This window comes from Centroberyx affinis, unplaced genomic scaffold, assembly GCF_046629955.1.
Source record: "Centroberyx affinis isolate AG114_WGS23_722 - 3 ecotype Tasmania unplaced genomic scaffold, CSIRO-AGI_Caff_v1 ptg000391l_1, whole genome shotgun sequence".
Classification (NCBI taxonomy): Eukaryota; Metazoa; Chordata; class Actinopteri; order Beryciformes; family Berycidae; genus Centroberyx; species Centroberyx affinis.
In genome coordinates this window covers 150,079-168,234 of record NW_027279059.1, presented here as the reverse complement: position 1 = coordinate 168,234, position 18,156 = coordinate 150,079, and the positions used below count along the sequence as shown (strand labels likewise).

General features: G+C 43.9%; 1 protein-coding gene across 1 annotated transcript in view; it reads left to right on the top strand.

Moving 5' to 3' along the window:
- Nucleotides 1-16,498: 16,498 nt before the first annotated feature.
- Nucleotides 16,499-18,156, top strand: part of wdpcp (WD repeat containing planar cell polarity effector) — a 67,686-nt gene continuing 66,028 nt past the window's right edge. The window contains exon 1 of the mRNA XM_071516042.1: nucleotides 16,499-16,607. The gene's annotated coding sequence lies outside the window, so the exon portion shown is untranslated. The remainder of the gene's footprint in view (nucleotides 16,608-18,156) is intronic.

Sequence of the window (18,156 nt, the reverse complement as noted above, 5' to 3'; positions counted from 1 at the left end):
GCCTCCTCGCATCTTCTCCTCGTTTCCTCCGTGACCTTTGACCGAGGAGTCGAGGAAGAGACGCGAGGCGAGGAGACGAGGAGAAATCGTTACCAAATGGAATGCACCCAATGTTTGTGGGTTAAACACGATGGTAAATGGTGAAAGAAAAACGTTGTTTTAGCGTACACGAGTGAAATTTCTTATGTATAAACAGGCTTGCTGCAGAATGTAATGAACTGAAGGTAGTTAGCTACCAGCTAGCATAGCAGCTTCAGATACGCTTGTAGTTGCTTAGCAACCTGTATCATACAGCAGAGAAGTAGAGCTAGAGGTAACGTTAGCATCGAAAGGACTGTTTGGTAGTTAGCTTAGCTCACTTGCTAGCGAGACAGACAGAAGAGGAAGGCTGTCATGTAACCGTTATTCTACTGCGACAAAAGAACGACTAATGGCGTTCACATAAATTACCCTTGTCAGAAGAATTTTGCTAAATATACTTGTTTAGAAAGCCATGCGTTTAGTGACATAACTACCGTAGCTCAGCAGCCTGACAAATCTCATCTTGTGCTAACTTGCTGCAACAAGGGAGAGAGCAACAACTTTTTCAAACAAGGTAACACATGGATGAGTAAAATACATGATCTCTCTCTCTCTCTCTCTCTCTTTCTCCCTCTGTGTGTGTGTATGTAAGTGTATGTGTGTCGTTTTTTGTCGAATTAAATATATCACTTCATACTGTAACGTCATAACTGTCCCAACTGTTAATGTGGAAATACCTATCAGAAACACAAGAATAGAATCCAATACATTGGACTAATAATGGGCTATCAGTTTCCCAATAGTTGGGAGGCATAGCTTAACTCACCATTTTATAGTAGGCTAACTAACTGTGAGACTTCCAGTTGCATTGACCCAGTAACATTAACTTGTGCTTCTGATTCTGATTAGCCTGGACATGCAGTTCATTCACTTCATGCCTCAGAAAATCTGTTTGCACATGAACATTATAATCTGTTTCCAAAGTCGTCTCTTGGTCTTCTATGTTTTTTCAGCCATGGAGGCGTAAAGTGTTTGTCTCTCTCCTATCTTGTTTTGGGCTGAGAGGACCCCTATAGAGGCCCAGTGTTAGGTGAGCGTGGTCATTAATATTTCATGGCCTCATTACAGGCTCATTACATGACTTGAACAAAAGCACAGGAGATGATGTTACATCTGGCTGGCTCCTGACTGTGGCCTCACTTTATATAGGCTCACCTGGTCAGCTGTCTACAACACTGTCCCAAATGAGATTCATGGTTGAAACTGATTTTTTTTTTTTTAAATTTTTAAGTAGGGGCGTCAATCCTAATTTTTGTCTCAGTTTTGGTTTTAGTGGAGGTTGTAGTGCACTGTTTTGGATGCTATTGTGATTAAAAGCTCTACTAATTATTGTCCTTATATTTGGGTGTAACAAGCTGGGAAAAAAGAGGACCCAGGTTCAAGTTTGTTTATTGTTTGTATATAGCCCTTTATCACAAGCATGTCTCAAAGTTCAAGCCCTTGTGTTGGCAAGCATCAGCCCTGCTTAAGTGTCTCTGAGCAAGTTTGCTCCCTACCAGCTCCAGGGGTGCTGCTCTTTAGCTGACCCTGACCTCTGACCTCCCTGTGGAGTTGGGCAGCAAAAAGAGAATTTGCCCACAGGGGTCAATAAAGCATGATATTAGTCTCATTATTATTACATGCATTTTACAGATGCTTTCCTAGTGTTACATCTTCTCTAACGAATTTAGAGAAAACACTGGTTCAGCGGCAGAGTGAATTAGACTATATTATGTTGAAGGAGTATTGAAATTAAGGAAAGCAATTCCAGCACCCTTGACGACAAGCATCCACCTGACATGTCTTTGAGCAAGACACTTTGTACCAAGGATGCTGTTCTGCAGCTCAACCTGACCTCTGACCTTTTGGAGGGAGGCAGGCGAAAAGAGAATTTGCTTACGCCAGTCAATATAGCATCACTAAGACAAATAGCTACAGATGCTGTACACCCATGTGCTGTATAGTTTATTTTGAATACAAGAAGATTATGGGAGTTGTGTGAAAATTCTCAACTAAGGTGTGAAGATTCATAGTTTAAGTTCATTTTTCACAAAAATACAAGACGTTTGATGGCGTACAGTCACAGAGGAGTGAAGCCGACACACTGATGTGAATTTGGGTCTTGTTGCCAATGGCACTGTGGCGATAACACTGTGGTTTAAAGAGGAGGCTAGAGCAGTCAGGTTCAGATCCATTATTTGTCACTCTCTGCTATCTGTGAAAGATAACATTGTCACGTTAGACTAATATTCCCCCTTTAGCCCAACCAACCCTCCTCTCTGTCGCTTGAAAAATAAGACATGCAGCCATGGCACAGAATGAACCCAGACCACCACCAAATCACCATCCAAAGCCCAAACCTGGCCTCGCGTGTCTCCATCTGCCAGTGACAGGGGCTGACACGGACGCTTCCCTTCTCAAAAGGCTCTGTATGTGATAGCCTGATTCAGAGGGCTGTTTGAAGCAGCTGCCACAGCCTGGCAGTGTTCCTCTCAGCGCCCGTTACATTTGTACCCCTCTGTGTGGCATGTGCTTGTGTCTGTAATGGGTGCCAGTGTGGGACAAACAGGTGCTCACAGCTGTCTCTGTGTTGGCGGGCATAATGCCGTGTGATCAGACTGTGGGTGTGTTACGGCGATTGCAACGGCCTTGAAATAAAATGCTCTGGTCTACTTCTATCTTTCCCATGATCCAGTTTCTGTTGCAGGCAGAGGCCACTTCACTCACTTCACACTTTTTCATCCAGTGTCCACAGAGGTGAACAGAAATAGTGATCCGCTGTCGTTCACAGGCAAAATCAGATAATAGAATGGTAATCTAACTAGCCATGGTTAAACTTTACTAGCATTTGGCTTGCAACTGGTGCTAATTTCACACCATGGAAATTGAACGAAATTGAGACTAGGGCTGGGCGATAAGTTTGAAATCCATATCACAATAATCATAAGGATTTCATATCCATATATGTCATGATATGGCTCATGTATGCAAAGTCACACGTTGAATAATCAAATTAATGTTCATCCCATTGAACCATTAGGTGTGATATCAAACAAATCTGAAATTTTCAAATAATATTCCTAAAAATGTTTCATTCCTCATTTTGTCAGAGTTTTAAAATAAAATTTGCTTGTTATCATCAATTTTGACAGCAGAATTGTATGTCACGATATCCCAAAATCACCATATCATCACAATATGATTCCACTGAAAGACGATAAACAATAATATTGAATTATTGCCCAGCACTAATTGACCCTGGTCTGTCCAGAGAAATGTAGGAATGGTGCAAAGTGAATGATGAGATGTGAGGAATGGGATTATCAATGAGTGACGGAATACACTGACCATGGTAAATGTTTCTGGAAAGCTCTTTGATTTCATGCATCGCCTTCTATTCAGTTATACTTCTTCATGGTGCACAGGACCAATCAACTACTGGTCACTCTCTCGTATTTCCCTTTATAGCTGCAACTGTACTGTATGCCATGTGGTTCAAGTAACATGATGGCAAGAAGGCAGACAGCTATAGAACGTTGAATGTATGTAGATTGATGTGTACTTTACTGTCCACAGTATGTCTTGCACTATCACTTTGCACTTGCACTGCTGGACTCCTGTAATGTCAGTGTATACTGTGAAACTGGGTGTAAGTCGATGCACCAATTTGTGAACCAGTGAATAAGGGAGTGAATTGTGAATAGCCGTCTTATTTCTCTTCGCCTCTCTGTTGATTTAGGCCCCGGTCTACCTACTCCTGTTCCAGCTGCATTTAGTGGAGGTCAGCCAGATTTGTACCAGGACAAATTGTACTTCATCTCTGGGATTATATTGGCTAAACAGTTTAATTCATGTCCATACTTGCTCTGTCAAAATATTGTTTGTCTTTGAGATACTCATTAGTTACACGCTGTGTGCAGCCATAGCCCTTTATATCCATCAAAGTCACCTGAAATCCCCTTAAGTTTTTATTAAAAGACGACTTGTGACAGTTATGACTTTTCACAAGCGCGCATTTCAAAGAGTCTGTCCGCGCCGTAACTGCTATTTGACAAGTTAGATTCCCGTGTTTATTTTTGTCTCTGGCAGTCACCCCAGCCAGGTTGACATGGGGGGATTAGGCATTCTTCTTCTTTGTAAAAAGGAAATCAGAATGAAACCAAAAACGACAGCGGCGCACACGATAATATCTGGTGCCAGTTTGCCATGCCGGCCTGATCCTCTGTGTGTGTGCTGTGAAAACAATCGGCATTGTGGGTGTTTTGTCCCACCCACCGAAACCTGGAGCCCCCCAGAAGAGATGGGAGTGGGGATAGTTCACACACACACAAATACTGAACTACACACACACATACATACACATATATGGAGTGTACACACACTCTGAGCTCAGCAATATCTTGTTCACACATACACATGCATGTGCACACATAAACACACACACACACACACACAGAGCTCAGCGAGGCCTGCAGCTGCCATGTGAAAATCTTGATAAGTGTGTCAACGGTGTGGAGAGCAGCACGTCTCTCTCCTCTATCTCCCCCGCTGACCCTTCTCCCTGTCCCCCTGTCCACTCCACCTCCTCCTCTTTTGTTCCCTCGTCGTTTCACCTCCCTATTCCACTCCCTCATCTCCACCCTTCCTCTCCTCTCCTCTCTTTATCTCCTCCTCTTCTGCTCCTCCACTTGTCCCCGCGGAGCGCAGCCGAGTGACCCTGTAAGTCGGCAGCTAGCAGGCATATAGCCGACACACACACCGGCCTCGCTATCGGCCCCTTATCTACCTCGCTAGACCAAATAGCCCTCGCAATGCACCAACAGACTTGGTAAGATAGCGGGTTGCATTCACACGCACACACACATAAACACATACACACACACACACACACACACACCGAGCAGATAATTACATCATCGTCATCACTATCTCCCATCATGATCACCTTCGGTATCCCGAGCCATCACCCTTTTCACTGTGTGGCATGTCTGTATCTTAGCAGTGTCATGTTCTTCTCTTAGATTAGTTGATGAGGCTGCTGATCAGATGTGGAGGATGATTAATGTCCCTTTTCAGCTGCAGTGTGACACAGACAATGGCTGTGTTGTTTCCAATGGACCTACAGTAAGTTCCTGTCCTGACTCTGTCGACTGCCATCTTTAATTTGCAGTAACCAGAAGAGGACACTAGGTGTCAGTGTATGGCTGTAGTTACTCAGGCGAACTTATCAGCCTTGGATGTTGCTTTAAAAAGCACTTGGAAACTCTGTGTGTTGATGGATTTGTGGTGAAGACACTCACCAGACAGTTGTTGGGGCAGCGGTAGCCTAGTCTTAAGGAAGGGGGCTTGTGATGGGAAGGTTGCCAGTTTGAATCCCCAGGCTGTCTGGGAAAATCTGGTTGAGGGAAGTCAATGAGGATAACACTCAACCACCAACTGCTCCAGTGTTGCTGCGCAGTGGCCAACAGTAGAAGACTGGTGTTGTACTGGGCAGCTGCCAGGTGTGAATGTGTGTAACTGTATGAATGTGCTCAGCAAACGTTTACTGGATAAATAAAGGTAAAAAATGCTCATAGTACAGTATGTACAGGTAAATAGGCCCATAGGCTTTTTATTAGGCTTGGGGAACCATCAGGTATCCAAGTCTCAAAGTAATTAAGTTTAAATATCAAAGTTACTAAGCTAAATGAGCTATTCTAAGTATCAAAATGTCTTAGATTCATAGTTGTGTTAGGCCTTTAATCACAATTAGGCCTATTTAATTCCTATACAATCCATGTAGCCTTTCATTTCAACAGGCTTAACATTTACCTAATGATCCCCTTCTCATATTGAAAGCTATTTTTTTTCCAGGCCCCATTTTCCTTCTTGCGTAAGCAGACCACATCCTCCGAATACCCCTTCGCACATTGCTGAGTTGAGCTCTCATGAATGAGTTGCCTCCAGAAATAGCCCGCGGATCCATTTGAGCTGTTGTGATTGTGTGTCTTTGGCACTTTTAAGACAAGGCCCGGAGGCGTACGAATGTTTCCAATCTGCCTTGATGTACCTACCTACTACCTCTCTGTGTTTCTCCCTCACTGTCTCTCTGTGTTGGAAACCTGAGAGGGACTTTGGCTCCGGCCAAGTGTCGGCTTGCTCTGGAAAACAAAACAACCAAGCCCTCAGTGAGAAAGAACGCAGACCTCCTCTGCAAACACACTAACTAACTTCTTGGCACTGATGCAGAACTATTCAATTAAATCTTATAATACACACGCCACCATCCTCAGAGGTGTGTTTCTTCCTCTGAGCGAGCCTCACCCACACTCTCTCTCTCCGTCTCCCTGAGGTGTTTGCACAGGGAAATGGCCCGTGAAATGGGTTTGATGGAATCAAAGCTCCATATTAAGACAAATACATATTTCATAGCGGCTGATGGACTGATTGATGGGGCCGAGTCTTTATTTCTGTTGCCTCTCACCACCTCATAAGATCTTTATCAGAAACACTAATATGGAGGATCATGGCATGGCTTGTTCCAGAGAGGTGAGGAGTTGATATGTTCATTTGTCATGTTATGATGACTTTCAACGATTCTTGGTGTGTGTATGTGTTGGTGTGAGTGTGGGTCTTTATGTATGTATGAGAGTGTGTGTGTGTGTGTGTGTGTGTGTTTATGTGTTTCTATGTGTTGTTTAACAGTCAAAAGCTCAGTAGAGTGCTTACTTTTGATGACTGTAGCCACAAGGGGGCACCAAACTGCCACAGGTTGACTTGCTGTATCTGTATTCCTAACTGAAAGCCCGCTCTCCGTCCCCTCTGCTGTTGACAGCAACAAACACACTTTTTTTTTTTTAAACTCACTGAAGGATGACCGAAAATGCGGCAGCAACAGTATCCTGGATCCACAGCCGTTGACGTGGCAGCGCTGAGGCGGGCAGCAAACTCGCATCAGGGGGAAAAGGTGGTTCACGTTTTTATCAACGCCGCTGTTGTTTTCGCACACCAGGCCGACCGTCAGATCCACCCCCCCCCCCTCCCCATCCACCCCCACACCCACCCTACCCAGCCCACTAGCACCACCTTTCATTAACCTCAAAACCCAAATCCATCCAACTGGACCAGTGACGGCAAACTCGCCGCCGATCCTGGCGGTCACACCCCTCTGCACAGTCATAATGGGCCGCGGCACAATTGGGGGGCGCGCACCGGCAACATTCCGGGTCCTTCCGAGAGCCCGGTTGCCTGCAGGTTACCAGCAACACCGCTTGTTCCTGTTTGTCTGCACTCGCTAAAAGGAAAGAATGTTTTCCCCCACAACATGGCTGTGTGGGGATTAAGGCCCGTTCTGAGTGGCCCCGGGTCGTGCAGCAGATGTTAGCCAGGATAGCGCTCGTTGCCGTGCCGACGGTGGGCCGGCGGGATCGGCCCGCCCAGACGGCGTTAAGCCTGTGTACACGTATGGTAGGGGAAGGGGTGGGGTGTGTCTGTGTGTGTGAAGGGCCTGTCACACGTTAGAGAGAATGGTGGTGGGAAAAAATCTCACAATGGTCACACACTAATTCGTCCACTGTCTAAGAAGATACTACACACACATACAGTACACACACACACACACTAACAGGAAGCGCTTCACAGGGCTGGTCTCATGTTGGTGTGTGTATGTGTGTATGTTTTCAAAAGCTTGCATATAGGGTTGAGACTGACATCAGGGTATGGTGAGTACGGCGGTGATGATGGCTTAAGCTCCTCAGTATCTGCTCCTACCATGATGAGTGCTGGGTGGGGGTGCAGCGTCGCTTCTAACAATAGCATGGATGAGTATTTTCAGTTTAAAACAGTAAGCGTAAATAACAATGTTTAATTTAGCTTATTTCTGATATGCTTATTCGTTTCTGATTAGGCTTAATCATTGACAGTTTCTGACATGTCACCTACATGAGGTATATACGCACTGTGTGGGTGGAGCAGCAGCGCAGCTTCAGTGCAGCTTGAATGTTAAACGTGGGATTTTTACAGTAGAAACACATGTAGGCGTTTTAAACCAACGCAGTGCCTCAAAGTTGCAGATCATCTGTCAAAGCCACTTTCCCACTTTTGAATAATTGCTTTTAACCCCCCAGATGACAGTTTTAATGTGTTGTTTTAACTGGTAAGCACTCAAGGGCTTGTTGCACAGAGTCTCTAATGGAGATGACTAAATGTACAAATGGCAAAATGGGTGAAGGAAAAACCATGTGAAGTTACCAGTATGGCACAAGTCTCTGGAGAGAGTTCTGTATGAATTAGACACATTTTTACTTTTTAGGTTCTAGATATTTAGCTGACACGCTTATCCACTTACAATGAGTTTAAAAGTAGGATAAGCCTAAACTCCTAGATAGGCAACATTACAAGCATACGATAATAAGGAGTGCAAGTGTCAGAGCCATAGTGTCTTTACAATAGATGTAACAAAATATTCTTTTGACCCCAGAATGGCCATGTGTGATAGAGACATCTGGGTCAGGATTGCCTTCAATTCATATCTTTTAACACCTTTATAAGGAACTACAAAGATGGAGAATATCTAAATAGAAGAAACAACACTGTTGGACAAATCTTTGAGTTTTGAATTAGTAATTTCCTCACAGCCTAGCTGAGGCTTTGAGCACTTTTCCTCCTTTCTTACAGTCAACAGTAACCATCTACCTAAACCCTGTGAACTGTGTTTGAATTGTAGGGGTGGGGTAGGGTGGTGTGGCCGTTTGATGTGAAAGACGAGCCTTTTCTCTTTACGTCAGACAGGTCTAACTGCAGGGTGAATGTGTTTAACAAGGGGCCCAGTACAGGCCCCTGTGGTACGCCTAACCATCAGGCTCAGTGGAAAGAGGATACAGGGTCTGACAAGACATGACTTGACCCAGCAGCACAGGCACGGCCCCGCTATTGTCCTCAATGAACAGCAGAACATCAGCGTTTTAGGATTTCCCCTTCTTGTGTGTGTGTGTGTGAGTGTGAGAGAGAGAGAGAGTATGTGTATATGTGTGTGTGTGTGTCTGTCAAAGTGAAGCGAACAAGGAACTTCTCAGGGGCAAACAGAGCACCACACTGGCTTCAATTTTGACATAAGCAGTGACTGACAGTGTATATGTGTGTGTGTGTGTCTAAGTGAATGGGTATATTTTTCTGTGGTGTGTGTGTGTGTGTCGTGGGGTGCAGGCCATGGCGTTCGAGTTCCATAATGACTGTACCCTCTGAGGAGGAGTGTTGGGCAGGGCCGGCCTGTTTTCACGCACGGCTGGGCGTTTGGGCTCTCTGACAGATGGAAAATAGCCAGATGTGTGTGTGTGTGCGTGTGCAATTGTCTTATTTTGTGCTTCCTTTCTTCTGCTGATTTCAAACCTCAGCAGCAGCTTGACTGACCTCTTACCACAGGCGACAAATAACCAGGCTACACGCTGACAGGAAGACATTTTCTCCAAATGCTCAAAATGTGTCTGGACACTGTAAAAGTTCAAAGGCCAGCCGTTACTGTGGTTACTATGCCAACTCTCTTAGTTAAAAAGGACTCAGCAAATTTTTGTTGTTTTCTCCTGTTCTTATGTACAGTATACCTTTTTTGAAGAAAACTTATGTCACTGCACATGGTAACTTTGGTATCCTTTTTATTAAATTTTACATTTGGTTCACCAGGTAAGGTACCGCGGAGAGAGACAGGAACAAAGAAGGGAAACTGTAACCAAAACATCCCTGTCTCAATCCTTGCAACATCCAATATGTCCATCAGTGGCCATGTATCCCGTCGCTGTGCCCTCGAGGAAGACATTGAGCCCCTACTTGCTCTCTTATTGTAAGGCACTGTGGATAAGAGTGTCAGTTAAATGCCTAAAAATATAAAATATCAAATACACCAAAGGTTATGTGTCAGATCTGATTTCACAACATGGCGAGGATGGGGTGTGCGCTCTGGTTCGCTAAGCCACCAGGACAACATTTTGAGGCACAAGGGTTATCCCATTAAAGAAATCTTTAGATTAACTAATCATTATGGGACTTGCATGCTTGCCCAAATTAAATTCTGGTGTCAGGTATGGTTACTGGTGGGAAATCTTCACACACAGAAAGTGACGAATCAAAACCTAAGCGTGAAATAAAAAACTTGTTCTTAAACAGCAGCAAGGGAGCAGGAAATGTTTTTTTCTTCTGTTGTCTGTTTGGTATCCTTTGGTCTAAAATGATCACATACTGTCTGGGTTGGTAAACATGAGCATGCTATGCGTGTTACATGATTTCTGTTTATTGAAGTCTTCGAAATTGAAACAGTAACCTGTCGCTGCTATCTTTAAGCTGACATTCCTGTCCAGAGCAAACAGTAGAATGAGCTCAAATTTCAATATCGTGCGCATTGCAACCGACGAATAGTAAGGAGTGCAAGTGTTAGAGCCGCAGTGCCTTGACACTAGACGAAACAAAATATTCCTGTGACCCTGCAGTTATCAAGTATGATGGACAAGTGCCAGGTGAAGGGAAATAAAAGCTGAGGAGAGACGATAGAGGGGATTTTTATTTCTACTTCAAGACAGGAGCGTACTGCAGCAGGTAGAGGAGGGAGATATGACACCGGCGGTCGTCTCCGAGGTCACGGCAAAGAGAACAAACCCCTCGGTCAGAGTGCCATCGACGTCCCACCAGTCTGTGCCATGTCAACCTGTCAGAGGGAGAGGGAGGCGCGGGGGGGGGGGGGGAGGCGCTGCCCGCTGAGAGGTGTCCGAAGTGTCACGGCCTCGTCTGAGAGGTGACAGACAGCGTGTGTGTGAGTGTGTGACGGGGAAATAAGACCGCTGAGAAGTCTAGGGGACGTTGAGCGTGACCTTTCGTTTTGCCAGGGTTCCTCTCGCTCTGTGCATCTGACAACAACTTTAAAGGACCCCTTCTCTCCAAGCCTTTGACAGGTGTGTGTGTGTGTGTGTGTGTGAGAGACTACGCGTGTGTGTAAGTGTGTGCTTGTGTACACCTCATTTTTGTTTGGGTTGTTGAAAGCTTTAACTGAGTTGTGTGTGTGTGTGTGTGTGTATTTGGACCTTTAAGCTTTAACAGAGTTGTGTGTGTGTGCATGTGAGTGTATGTGTGTGTGTGTGTGTGTGTGTGTCCATATGTTTGTATACATGGACGGTACATACAGTATGTGTGTGTTGGCTTTTGTGTGTGTGCACGCCGGCATGTGTTTTTGTGTTTTATGCATGTGTGTGCACACGTAGACATGTTTCATCGTTTGTTTTGTGTGTGCAGTTGTGTGTGTGTGTGTGTGTATTTATATATGTGTGTGTGGTCAGGAGGTGAGGGGCGAACAACAGGGTACCAAACAGCTTTAAAGGAAGTAAATCCAACAACATAAACAAAGCCACGGTTGGCGTGACACGCGTCACCTTCGCTGTGACAGGGGACAGACACTGGAGAGGCAGATAGTCCCCGAGAATCTCTTTGAAGTCGGCCAGCAATTGTGCCGCCGGTTTGGAAGTATTGCCTTTCCTGCCCTTGGGCGTAGCTGTAGGGCAGATGCACCCGGCGTTTAGTGAAACATTCGGCAGGATTAGGACTAATAGCTGAACGGGAGTGAAAGACGGCCAGCGCTGGTCTAGTGAATCTGGAAATTTAGGGTGGAGTTTCCATACGATGGGTCGGATTCAAACATTTTTTTTGGCTTAGTCAAGCCCTGATTGCAGTAATACATTTTCTACTCCAAATCTCTGTCACAATCCGTTTTCTGCATGATAAAGACCTGATTGCACATTTCCCACTGAGCAAAAGACGTGATTTCAACGTTGCGTCTATGCTTTAGCTCTCATATAGCCCAGGATCATTACGGCTATGTATAGACCTATTTTAGACCAAGCAGTAAATACATTATTACAATGAATAAACATCTGTAAATACCAAAAATATGCACCAGAGAAGTCCTGTAGACTAGCCTACAAGATAATTATCTGAGCACAAAAAGTAATTTCAACATTGCGTCTATGCGTAGCTCTCATATAGTCCAGGATAATTTTGTCTGTATAGACATCAAATAAACTTTCACTTTTCAACCCCATTTAAACTTAATTTAGCCTAGATGGCTATGGCCATTTAGACATGTTTTAAACGTCGAATCAACGTAAAATTGCTCAGTGGGTTTCTACCAAATGTCTCTCTCTCTCTCTCTCTCTCTCTCTCTCTCTCTCTCTCTCTCTCTCTCTCTCTCTCTCTCTCTCTCTCTCTCTCTGTCTTTCTTTCTCTCTCCCTCTCTGTCTCAGTCATTACTGGTGCTGTGTTTGTGTTTCTGCTCCAGGCGTTGGGTAAATACCTCTGCTGGAGTAGGTTTTCCCCCCTCTCTCTCCTCCTGCCTCCCTCCATTACCTCCTCTAATGACGTTTACACATCTGCTTAGAGGAGCCTCCACTCATCTCTCTGTCTCTCTGTGTCTGTCTCTCTCTCTCTCTCTCTCGCTCTCTCTCTCTTTCTCACACTCACTCGCACACAGACACACTAGAGCTGCATGGTTATGTCTAAAATTATAATGCTGATTATTTAGCTTTTTTTGATATTTTTATTATAATGATCAATTATGATACACACCACACACTCCCTCCCTAAGAGAGGCCTTGAGAGGAACCAAATATTCCACATAGATGGATATTGAACAAATGGGCCTAATTGTGTCAGTGGAGGTTACTATTGATGTATAATTTTGGTGGGAATACCCAACATAAATCAATACATCACTTGCTATTTTGAATTTGGTTCTAAAATTAGATCTCTTCCATTTGTAAGGAGTGACAGCAGTTCTTTTAAATGCTTGGTAGCACTTTTTTTTTTTATTATCAAATTTTCATATTTTAAAGATTTATGACTTTTTAAGGAGGTAACTGAAGTCCCTGGCTAACAAAATAATACTTTTACAAACTGAATACTCTAGGCTATATTCTAGAAAAAAATAACTAAACATTGGGTAATATTTTTTCTCCAAAATAGATATATAGCAGTGCATTTGTTTAACTAACCTAATTGTTGAAAATCATTTTAATCGCCATGTCTAATAAATGTACAGGAATGTGTCTTGGTGCAGAGACATATTAACAAGGCAGTACTGTGGAAACACTGGAGTCTTAAGGTGTTTTTAGTTAGTTTTTCCTCCTTTTTGTTGTGAGATGTTTCATTAAAGAACATCAACAGTCTCTCTTTCTGTCTTTTCCTCTCGACTCCTGAACTCTTCAACTCCTCACCTCAGTGTGCCCTCCATACCGGGAATCTCACTCCAAGTGATCTACTATTTTCTTGTATATACACACATACACACTCACGTGCACGAACAAGCGCACACACATACTAGACGCATAGACACACATACTTCCATCACTCGACAATGAGACTCGCCCAGCGGCCATGTCACTCTGGCTTCATTTTCCTACTGATTGACATGTCCTGTAAAACACACACTCACACGCACACACACACACACACATGCAGAGTGACTGTACCTGTCACCTCTCCTGAATAGTATTACCTTTACCTCATTTTGTTCTGCCTGTCCATCACCTCTATTCTTCCTCCACCGACAGTTGAATGGGCTCCCGTGGGACTGTGTGTGTGTGTGTGTGTGTGTGTGAGAGAGAGAGAGAGAGAGAGAGGTTTCGGCGTGCTGCCTGGCGCCACTTTGCCCACCCTCCACTCTCCTCCACCACCCACTCTCTTGTAATGGGACAGTCGAGAAGACATGCGTGTGTGTGTGTGTGTGTGTGTGTGCGTGTGTGTGTGTGCGTGCGTGTGTGTGTGTGTGTGTGTGAACACTGCCGCCAGGCCTCACAGCACTTCCACTCTGAAGAACCTAGTCTTGACTTCATCCTCTCTCCCTCTCCCTCTGTCTTTCTTCTCTCTCAGCGGGTCGAGTTCTGTAACGCCTTAGGTCCTCACCGTAACCACTGAAGGAGAGTGATGGAAAGAGAGAGAGAGAGGGAGAGAGACATAGAAAGACAGTGAGAGAGAGAGGCAGAGAGAAGAGAACACTTATATATCATCGCTCTGTGATGTTCAATGCAAAAGTCATTTTGTGATGAAATATTGTAATTAATCTTTTTGTTGTACCCACTTTCCCTCAACCTGCCTCGTCTACTTTGACTATTTCCATTAGTGATTTCCTATGTTTCCCAGAATCCCTTTCGACAACCCCCCCCAGAGGACGGGTGACGAGTTTGTTGTATCCAGCTGTGGGTCCCACGTGTTGGGGGAGAGAGGAATAGGGATAGTGAAGCAAGAGTTCGAGAAAAAGCGTGCACCCACGTAGGACTGAACAATTAATCGAAATTTTATCGAAATCGCAATATGGCCTACTGCAATTTTCAAATCGCAGGAGGCGCAATATTTGTTAAAGGCGAAATGCGTGTCAAAATACCATTTTAAATTAAATATTGTCGTGCTGCAGAGATGTCCAGGCCTACACATCATATTCTACAGACTTAAGAAAACATCTTTGTTTGGTACAGATCCCCGCAAAAATCACACCATAATCATTTTAATACGTTTTTCAATGAAAATGAGAATAATGATGTAAAAATTATCATTCCCTCTAATATCGCAAATCATATTGCAATTGCAATATCAGTCAAAATAATCGCAATTAGATATTTTTTCAAAATCGTTCAGCCCTACACCCACGCAGCATGTCTTGTGGCTGCAACGGTTTTCTTCAAAGTTGCATACATGCATAAGAATAATAAATAGGAGAAAACTAAAGGCAGAAAGATTGCAAAGCAGCTCACTGGTTAGCTGTGCTTTATGGGAATTATCATCAGCGTCTTTGACCAATCAGATTGCTTGGCCAAAGCTACCTATTGCATTAACATTCCTCTGTAACCTGCGTCATTCACCTGTATCTCCCTTGCATGGCTGAAGCGGACTTATTAGGTTTGTACTGTATTAGGAAAGACTATTTGACTATAATATTTAGACTTACCTATTGCGTAAAAGCCAAAGTCTTTTCCTGAGACCCATGTAGTCTCAAGTCTCTCTCTCTCTCTGTCTCTCTCTCTCTCTCCCCCTCTCTGTGCAACACACACACACCTTATCTATTCTCTCAGCGGCCTCGGCCATCCCATGATGCTTTGCTCTGCTGCATTGGACACATTTCATGGCTTGGATTCTTTGTTTTATCTGTTTTTTTTCCCTCTCAGTTTCTCTCTCTTTTTTCGTCTCTTTTGTTTTGGGATTCTGTCATGTATTTTTTTGTGTTTTTTTTTGTTCCGATAGGAGACTGGGAGCTAGAAGACTTCTCCCTCAAGGAGACAGATAAGAGCTTGTGTGTGTTGGTGCCTGTGCGCTTTCATATGTATGTAAATGTGTGTATGTGTACATTTCCTCAGGTATCACAAGGTTAAGAGATAGGAGAGCATGCATCGGAGGACCGTGTGTATGTGTGTGTGTGTGTGTGTGCCTTTGCATGCATACATACGTGTTTGTGTGCTGTGTTACTTCACGTATCAGAAGTTTAGAGATAGGAGTGTATGCAGCGGAGGACAGAGTTGAGTGCCTGAGTGTGTTTACTGAAAGCATGACTGTATCCGCTCATGCAGTCTTTGATTGAGACTTGGCAGCAACTCCAAGGCACCTCAGATTGGAAAGAACGCACAAACACACACTCATACACTCACAATTACATACTGTTAGCCTAGCTGTCTCTCTTTCTGGATGTACATGTCGTTTGCTCTTTGTAAGTTCGGTGTGTTTGCCAAGTTTGTAGGTGAGTAGGTGAGAGTAGGCATCGATGACAGAACGACAAGAGAGAAGGAGAGAGAGAGAGGTTGTGGAGGAAGTCAGAAAAATTTAAACGCTGACAAGAACACTGAGAGAGGCAAAAGAAAACATAAAGAAGAGAGTGAAAAGGTTGCAGACAAAGTCAGAAAAGCTTAAAATGCATTTGTAAGAGAAGGAAAAAAAAAGAAGATGATCAGAAAAGTCACAAAACTTTAAACAGAGAAAGAACGCAAAGCAAAAAGAGAGAATAAAAGAAAGACTGAGAGACAGACTGAAGCTTACACAGAGTGAGGTAAATGAGGAGAGATGGGGGTTTGTGTGATAGGCAATGAAGCTGTGTGTGTGTGTGTGTGTGTGTGTGTGTGTTTGGGGGGGCGGAGGGGGACAAGGCAGGGCTGTGATGGCCTTGTGTCAGTCACCCTATGGCAGCTCTTTAACCCTGTAATTTACCACATCACTCTCCCCGCCCTGATGGGACCACTGCGCCTGCTGACAGCACTGCCTCTGGCGTGTGTGTGTGTGTGTGAGAGAGAGAGAGAGAGAGAGAGAGAGAGAGAGAGTGTGCATACCTGTGAGAAAGGATTCTTGAGATGTCAAACAAAATCATGTCTCTGAACCTGCCTTCATTTTGGGCCTGTCTCTCTGTTGTTCCAGTGAAGCCCAGGGCTCTCCTGCTTTGGCCAAGCCTCAAGAGGAGCCTCCAGACCTGGACCGAGGCCCTGACGCACCCTGGGGTGATCACCAAATTTCAACCTACTCACTTATGACCTCACATCTGTTGCAACATAACCTGCGCTGTAAGTAGCCCGATCAGATCCTGAGTTGACAACATTTTCATTGCCGATGTGTTTTGGCAAGAGAAACAAGAGAAACAAGAGAAAAGCCACCAATCGACAGTAATTGAGACCCTCCTGGTTTTGCCTGTATGAGTCCAGGAAGGCCGAAACGACCAGTCGCATGAAATCCTCTTGGCGCTCAGGAAGTGATGTGTTTTGCGTATTATGAAAACAAGGAAAGGAATTACAGTGCAATCTGCGGGGCATTTAAGATTGTAGTAGTTGCAGTGTAGTATGACAGAGGCAACGCTGCAGGGATTGACTGCACCGCCTCCACTGTCAGCCTTCCAGAAAAATATATTATTTGGAAAGTCTCCAAGCAAAAAAGCAGAGTGATAAGCAGTGCAATTAAACAAGAATCGATAGTGGCGTTGCCTTTACTCAAAGGAAACACCTCAAGGAGCAGCAAGCCATCAGCACCGATGCAGAGATTACTTCTTTTTTAATGGACAGGTAAAAAAAAATCTAGGAAAAATTATATTAACCAGTTATTTATTCTGAAATGTTTAGCAGTTTGAATATTGGCTGTAGCTACATCAGTTCAGTTACATATATGGATAATTGATTTCTTTACATTGTAAACTTCCTTGGCTGTTGCTAGGATCAAACCTGTGACCTTCCAGTTCCAGGACGGTTTCTCAAACCGCCTGGCCATCCTGCTGTCCCAAAACCAATTTGCATCATTGAGGACTAGGGCTAAAATAATCCTGATTATTTTGCTTCATATTGTGATGATTATTAATTTTCACGATTTGAAGAACAACATTTCTTTACGGCATGTTTGGCATCTTCTGTCAACATCTGTTGTTTTCAAATGCAGTGAATGTAAATGAAATAAAATGTTTCAGTACTGCTGATATGCCAATATTATTGGATTATTAATTGTGGAAATGATACACAATCAAGATTGCAGCCCTACCTACTGTTCCTCTCCCAACTCCAAAAGCCCCTTTTTCCACTAACGAACAATGAAATCTCAAAATTCCACAATAGGTCAATAGGTTCATTTTCACTGATCAATCAATTAAGTAAGTAGTCTAGTAAATCTATACTGTTCTAATGAGGTAAAATTTTCACTTCATTTTTCTTTTCTAGTATAACTGTGGGGCAACTGATTGTCCCTCCTGCCACACCGTACGTTTTCCTCTCACCTTGGCCAAGGAGAGTTTTCACCGGGCAAAATCAATGAGGAGATTTCAGATGTCTTTCTCCCGCCACCGGCCTCTCTCTTTTTTTCCTCCTCCTTCTCATCATCATCTCTTCTCTTCATCTCCCTCTGTATCTTGTCTTCAGGCCCATACAACCTGTTTGGTTCCTCCATCATTTTTTGGACCCACTTAAATCAAAAACACTCAAGTGCAGCCAGATACATTCCTGTGACATTTCTGCGAGCTTAGCTCAATGGTTTTGTCCTGAAAGCACATGAAATTAGTGTTTTTATAAAAATGTCCACATTCAACACATCAGTAAAAGTCATGTGATTCTGATTACGCTGTTCCCAAGCGGGTTG